This window comes from Mercurialis annua, linkage group LG4 (genome assembly GCF_937616625.2).
Source record: "Mercurialis annua linkage group LG4, ddMerAnnu1.2, whole genome shotgun sequence".
NCBI lineage: Eukaryota > Viridiplantae > Streptophyta > Magnoliopsida > Malpighiales > Euphorbiaceae > Mercurialis > Mercurialis annua.
The window spans coordinates 655974-664637 of NC_065573.1; positions in this window are offsets into that span (position 1 = coordinate 655974).

Here is an 8664-nt window from a genome sequence, read left to right on the forward strand (position 1 = left end):
GTTCTTCATTTTTAACCTAAACTAATTAGAGTTTAATTAGAAATGAATTTTTGTCTAAATGAAGGACTATTTTATTTTATTTTTTAAATAAAAAGAGGTTAATTTAGTGCCTCGTGGTAGAGGTGAAACATAAACACATACGTCAGGGTATAAATGAATTTTTTCCTAGGTCAGGGTATAAACGAAAAAAAAGTTCAAGGTGGGTGGTTTTTAAATAATTAAGCCTTAAAATTAATACCATAAATAATCAAATCTCTAAACAATTTTGGCACTTATGATTAGGACATATTGCAAAAGATAGACTTAACAAGTTAGATAGGATGGGAATCTTGAGCAATCAAGATTTTGCATTGCTTCCGACTTATGAGTCGTATCTTAAAGGCAAAATGACCTGATCATTATTTGTGGTACAAAGTGGTAGAGCCAAGGCCGTTTAAGAGATCATACATAGTGATGTATATGGTATGTTTATAGAAACGGACCAAGGTAGATACTTATACTTCATTTTCAACATCGATGATTTATCACGATATAGTTAAGTTTGTCTTATGAAGAACAAACATGAAAATTTTGAAATGTTCAAATGACTTCAAGAATGAAGTAGAAAACCAAATTGGAAAAAGTATTAAAACTTTACGATGTGATCGAAAATGGAAGAATACTTGAGTACAGAATTTGGTACGTTCCTAAAAGGAATGTGGTATTATTTTTCAACTTACTCCTTGGGAACACCATGGTTGAATGGTGTGTCTGTCAAGAAGGAGATATCGTACAATGTGGGACATGATACGATAAATAATGGGCTATATACTGATTTATCCATCTCGTTATGGAGTCATGCACTTCTTACCGCAAATAAAATTCTAAATTGAATTCCAACTAAATTCGCTCCATAGATACCTTATGAGATAAGGTATGGAATCAAGTCCTAAGGAAGTTAAGATTTGTTCGGAAGATATCAGGAAACTGATATCCGATAAATTTGGAATCAAAATCAATCATGGAAAGGTTATGTTGGATATCCTAAAGACAGTTTAGGATGTTATTTCTAAATTCTAACTGAACAAACAATCGTTGTTTATCGGTGGTAGTCTTACTTGATAAAGCGTTTATTCAAGAGGGAGACTAAGAAACGAATATAGAATTAGATGAGAAGTCATCTAGTTACCAACAACAGAATGAATCAATAAAGATTGATCAAACCCGCTAAGAGCTAGAGTCAGTAAAAGATGTATCTACATTAACATCTTGAAGATCAAGTAGATAGAGTATCTCGTCCACCGGAGAGATATGGTTTTCCCGCATGATAAACAAGAGTTATTTAGTCATGGAGAAAAAGATCAAGTGTTGATCACTCTACTTATTTAGAAGCTATATATGATATAGATTCTTAAAAAATGGTTTGAAGCAATAAAATCCGTAATGGATTCCATTTATAGTAACCAAATTTTGGGAGCTAGTCGATCCATCCGAAGGTATTATACCAATAAGGATTAAATGGGTCTTCATGTGTAAAATTTGTACTAATGGAAAGGTGGCGACCTTTAAAGCTAGGCTTGTTGCAAAAGATTTTTGCTAGAGGCAAGAAGTTGTATTATGAATACACTTTCTCTTTGGTAGCCATGCTTAAGTCCATCCGGATTCTTCTTGCCATAGCTACATATGTAGATTAAATGGTGGACATGTTGATGTAAGAACCACATTCCTTAATAGTTAAATTAAGGAGTATATCTATATGGAACAAGCCGAGGATTTTGAATCCGAAGAAGGTTCTGAGGCGTGTAAGCTAAAATGATCCCTAGTGGATGGAACAAAGCTTCGAGATTCGTCGTCTTGATAAAGCCGTAAGGAGTTACGAATTTATTAAAAACGATGATAAACCCAATGTTTACAAGAAGGTTAGTGGGAGCAGACTCACTTTTGTGATCTTGTATTGTCACGACCCATTTTCATGAATCGTGACCGGCGCTAGGGTAAGGGTATGGTTGTACCAAAACCCGTAGCTAGCCTTGCGGATAACCAACTTATATCATTTAAAACAATGTACCTGCAGCAAAACTACATGCTCGGGGGCAACGGAGACTTCAGCCTAGTCTAGCAGTACAATAAGCAACATATATTCAAAGTATACTTATCTGAAATTATAACTCCAACAGTATGGCAATATAATATAAATACCATAAATACTGTAATCATGCCAAAAGCGATAAAGTAATCACCAACAATCAACAGTCTAAAAATATAATAAAAGACTAATCATAAATAATCTAATACTACTACTACTGCGGTCTAAGAGTTTAAAACAATTCGACTCTTTTATTCTTAAAATAAAATAAGGAACCTCCGAGAATGAAGAAACGGAGATCGACCAACGCTCAAATCATAAACCTGGAAAATTTGGGAAAAACAACGGGATCAGATTTACTGAGTAGAGTTTATATAACCATTTACATTTATTAAGTTAAAAACCTTTAAAACGTTTAATAAAACATTTTCATTATGGATTATCAATGAAACCCTAAACCACAATTCTAAATCCATTGTTGTGTCGGTGAGACGTATCTCAATAACCGATCCCCGACTATCACTTAATAAATAGTGAGCCCAGGAGACGTATCTTCCACCGGTGCCCTCACTAAGGTGAGACGTATCTCAAACCTACCTCAATACCATAATCATTACCGGTGCGCACGCAGTCCCGATGATGCCCATCGAGTAGCACGTTCCAAATCAAATCCACAATGCCGAAAACAGTTCGAAAGCTGTTTATACATATACATATATACAAAATATAATAGTTGCTTAATAAAGAGGTAAATAGAGATATAAACTCACTGCTTGCTATTCCACGTGAAACTTGACAAGCAATCTAACTCTGGTTCGCCTCTGAAGTACGAACAGTCGACAGGTCTAAATAAAATATTAAAATTATAATTAAAATCAGACCCTAACTCTAAAGAGTACTAGACACCACATAGGACTAGCACAACGCAAAACCAAGTCACATTTAATAAACACTTATATTAAATGCATTCCTAATATAACCCAAGTTATAAGGTACAAATCATATAAACATATTTAAAATGGTACATAGAATAATTAAATAAATCCGAGTTAAAATCCATATCAGTGAGTCAGCCGAGTTATTAAAAACTACCAAACTTCTTCCCACTTGTTGGACGACCACAGTCTAACCCAAACCAAAACTTTATTAAATTATAAACCCGAGTTTATAATTTAGATACTTGATAAAATAATTATCTATATTAAAATAAAATTTAATATCTTATAATTCAAGTAACCCAAGTTACAACCAAAACTTAATCAAATAAGTCTTATAAAGTTTAGGGATTAAATTGTACTTTAGCCATTTAGGAACTAAACTTTACTTTAGCCAACTAGGGACTAAATGGTACTTTAGTCAATTGGATATTTAAAATTAAATTAATTTCCCATTCTTAATTTACGAAATAATAAATCAATTAGAAGTCCAAAAGTTATAACTTAACTAAAATAAGTTTTTTTAGAAACTTTTAGGGGCTAAATTGTAAATTAGCCAAATGACACGCCAAATTGATATTACAATTAAACATAATTACCCTAGTAATTATATTAACTTAAATTATAAAATAAATATCGTTTACAATTATATTAATTATAATCAAAATAAAGTCCAAGTTATTAATCAAAAGAAGAATTCAAATCAACAAGGAGTATAAATCAATTTAAGGTACTAAAAGGGATTTAAACCCAAAGAATTAACAAGCCATGTCCAATGAATTTGAAATAGAGTGTTTCCGCCTAAAACAATCATCTTTCTCAAGGTTGAAGATTGCAGTAACTTGTTCCAAAGACAATATAAAGTTTTGTTTAGAAATCAACATAGTAATCACATCAAACCAAACTACCCAAGATCACAAGCATAGAACAATACATTAATCATGAATAACAAACACAGCTTGAAAGATGAACACCCTACGGCAACATCAAGAATTCAAAATACGGTCGAGTCCGACGACGGCAACAACACAACTCAAACGATTCAATCTCAATTCTATTCAATATATGTTAATAAGAAACGTATTAAAGGCAGTAATAAATCAGAAAAACGAATTGGCAGCAATATTGCAATAAACGGCGAATCGAAGCGGCGTAAAAACGAAGAGATTGAACGTACCGTTATCGATTTTAATACGTAAGAATCAAAGATATCGTTGAGTCGATGTGAATCGTCGAAGAACAATCGAATTTAAAGCTAAAACAATGAAATAGAAATCAAAAACCGTATTTGACGACATTGAAACGAAGAACAAGTTAAACGATTACTTACCGAAACTTGGATCGAATGGATCTTGGATAGAGTTTAATGAAGTTTCAGATTTGATTAAGGGAGTGTGACTGATAGATTATGATTTAAAACGAGAGAATTTCTTTTAGGTTAAAAAAGAGAGGAAGAAACGTGATGAACAGAATGTGTAGGAGGAAGATATGATGACTCTCACTATTGCCAAATTGATAATCAAAAGCATGGCTCTTAATATAGTAAGTGCATGGGCTTTTCTTTTTATGCCAAAAGAGATGGGGTGGGCTTACATGGGGAAAGAAGAGTGGGTTAAGTCCATGCATGGTTTAGTCATGTTATAAAGAGAAGATTGACCAACGTGCATGGTATTTACATGATTTGCATTTCATAAGTTTTTTTTTTTATTTTCTTTTTCTTTTAAAAGTTAATAATACACATTAAACACGAATCGGACCACGATCGAATTAACGAGCGACTAAAATAAAATTAAATAAAAATATATAATAATATTAATAATAATAATAATAATAAAGTACTTAAAACTTGACGGAATGCAAAAATTTATAATTAAAGTAAAAAAAAAATTAAAAATACGGGATATTACATTCTCCCCAACTTATTAAAAATTCGCCCTCGAATTTAAACATAAACAAATAAACATAACACCACACCAAGTACAGAAACAATCAACTAAATCACATAAGCAACGATACACGTACCTCAAGGAAAGAGGAAAGGATAACGTTTCCGCATATCGGACTCCGTCTCCCAAGTGCACTCCTCAACAGAATGATTCCGCCACAGAACTTTGACCATCAGAATCTCCTTGTTCCGTAACCTACGCACTTGCGTATCTACAATCTCAACTGGCTGTTCCTCATAGGACAGCTCCTGGTCAATCTCAACGCTCTGAGGCACAATCACATGTGAAGGATCTGAGATGCACTTCCTCAGCATAGAAACATGAAAAACAGGATGTACTAACGACATGTCTGGCGGCAAAACCAGACGATAAGCCACAGCTCCAATCCTCTCTGAAATCTCATAGGGACCAATGTACCTCGGTGCCAACTTTCCCTTGACACCAAAACGAACCACGCCTTTCATAGGCGAAACCCGAAGAAACACAAAGTCTCCCACCTGAAACTCGATGTCTTTCCTCTTCGGATCTGCATAACTCTTATGCCGACTAAAAGCTGTCTCCAACCTCCGTTTTATCAACGGTACCTTCTCTGAGGTAATCTGAATAATCTCAGCACCAGACAACTTCCGCTCGCCGACCTCTTCCCAGCAGATAGGAGATCGACACTTGCGTCCGTACAGAGCCTCATAAGGTGCCATCTCAATGCTCGCATGGTAACTGTTGTTGTAGGAAAACTCAATCAACGGCAAATGACTATCCCAGCTACCCTGAAAATCAAGAATGCACATCCTGAGCATATCCTCCAATGTCTGAATAGTCCTCTCAGACTGACCGTCAGTCTGAGGATGAAAAGCTGTACTGAAGTCCAATCGAGAACCCAAGGACTCCTGTAGCGCTTTCCAGAACCTCGAAGTGAAGACAGAACCTCTGTCAGAAACAATCGAAACCGGTACACCATGCAAACTGACAATCCTGTCGATGTACAACTGAGCCAACTTCGAAGCAGGATACGAAACCTTGATCGGAAGGAAATGAGCTGACTTGGTCATACGGTCAACTATCACCCAGATGGAATCGTACCCTTGTCGAGTACGTGGTAAACCAACAACAAAGTCCATGGCAATCTGCTCCCACTTCCACTCTGGAATAGGTAGTGGCTGCAGATAACCAAAAGGTCTCTGATGTTCCAGCTTCACCTACTGGCAAGTCAGACACTTGGAAACGTACTCTGCAACATCTTTCTTCATTCCGCTCCACCAATACGTACCCTTGAGGTCATGGTACATCTTGGTAGATCCCGGATGAACACTATAAGCTGACCTATGCGCTTCCTCCAGAATCTGGTCTCTCAAACCATCCAAATCCGGAACGCACAGTCTGGAACCAAACCTGAGAACTCCGTCAACAAAAACAAACTCGGAATTCCCATCCAGATGGATCTCATCCATAATCCGTTTCAATTGTGGATCATCAGCTTGTAAAGCTTTAATCCTATCAATCAAAACCGGCTGCACTTGCAGTTGTGCCAACAAACTCCCGTTCTGAGAAACCTGAAAACCGTAGCCCGAAGCTATCAAACCATGCCACTCCCTAACCATGGGTCTACGTCCAACCTCATAAATATGGGCCAAACTGCCCGAAGACTTGCGACTCAACGCATCGGCTACCACATTAGCCTTACCAGGATGGTACTGAATAGTACAGTCGTAGTCTTTCAGCAATTCTAGCCACCTCCTCTGTCTCAGATTCAGCTCTCGCTGATCAAAGATGTACTTCAGACTCTTGTGATCAGTGAAGATCTCGCAAGTCGCACCGTACAAGTAGTGCCTCCAGATCTTCAGAGCAAAAACTACATCAGCTAACTCCAAGTCATGTGTAGGGTAATTCACCTCATGCTTCTTCAGCTGACGAGAAGCATAGGCGATCACCTGTCCATGTTGCATCAACACGCAACCTAAGCCAATCCGAGAAGCATCGCAGTACACAGTAAAACCCTCTATGCCAGAAGGCAACGCCAAAACAGGAGCTGTAGTCAGAATCTCCTTCAGCTTCTCGAAACTTGCCTCACACTTGTCGGTCCACTCAAACTTAACACCCTTCTGTGTCAGCTTAGTCAAAGGTGCAGATATTCGAGAGAAATCCTGCACGAACCGACGGTAGTAGCCAGCTAACCCAAGAAAACTCCTAATCTCGGTAACTGACCTCGGCCTCTGCCAATCCATAACCGCCTCAATCTTTTTTTGATCAACCTTGATCCCATCCTTCGACACCACGTGTCCTAAGAAGGTAACCTGTTCCAGCCAAAACTCGCACTTTGAGAACTTAGCATACAACTGATGCTCTCGCAAAGTCTGTAGTATAGTCCTCAAGTGATAAGCATGCTCCTCCTCACTCCGAGAATAAATCAGGATGTCATCAATGAAGACGATAACAAACTGATCCAAAAACGGCTTGAAAACCCGATTCATCATGTCCATAAACGCTGCTGGTGCGTTAGTCAACCCAAACGACATGACCAGAAACTCGAAATGCCCATAACGCGTTATGAAAGCAGTCTTAGGCACATCGACATCCCGAATCCGAAGTTGATGATACCCGGATCTCAAGTCAATCTTGGAAAAACACTTCGCACCCTGCAACTGATCAAACAAGTCGTCGATGCGAGGAAGAGGATATCTGTTCTTGATGGTAGCCTTATTCAACTGCCTGTAGTCGATACAAAGCCGAAGGGAACCATCCTTCTTCTTAACAAACAGAACTGGAGCACCCCACGGAGAAGTACTCGGTCTGATGAAGCCATTGTCCAGAAGTTCTTGTAACTGCTCCTTTAACTCCTTCAGCTCAGCAGGAGCCATCGGATACGGCGGTATCGAAATAGGACCAGTTCCAGGAACAACGTCAATGCAGAACTCGATATCCCGATCAGGAGGTAATCCAGGCAACTCCTCTGGAAAAACATCAGTGAACTCATTCACTATAGGGACAGTGTTCATACTGCCCACCTCAGCATGCATGTCTCGAACCACAGCTAAGAAAGCTTGACAACCCTTACTCATCATCCGCTTTGCCTTGATCGCAGAAATCAGATTCTTCGGTGTCTCCGCCTTTTCCCCTTGAAAAGAAAAGGGTAGATCACCTGGAATCCGAAACTCAACCGACTTCCCTCGACAGTCGATCGAAGCATAATGGCGTGCCAGCCAATCCATCCCCAAAATCACGTCAAATGAAAGAACATCCAAAACAACTAAGTCAACACGCAAGTCTCTTCCATGGATAACCACGGAACACGATGGATACACAACATCCACCACCACACAGTCAGTCAAGGGAGTAGAAACAGATAAAGGTTCACTCAGACTTGTTGGTGTTACACCCGACTTAGCAGCAAAACACGTAGACACAAAAGAATGGGTTGCACCCGCATCAAATAAAACAAGTGCATCTACGAAAGAGATCTGAAGAGTACCTTGCACCACTGCGTTAGATGCATGAGCATCCTGAGGAGTCAAGGCGAAAACTCTGGCCTGACCCTGACTCTGCTGCTGAGAGCTCTGCCCGGTACCATAGCTGCTAGAACCTCTACCGCCGTTGCCACGGCCTCCAAAACCACGCCCTCCAGAACCTCGGCCCCGCTGGCCACCAAAAGAAGCAGCAGGTTGAGAAAACCCTGCTGGTGTAGAGAACGCTGGTCTCTGACTCTGATAGGATGGCTGAGCAA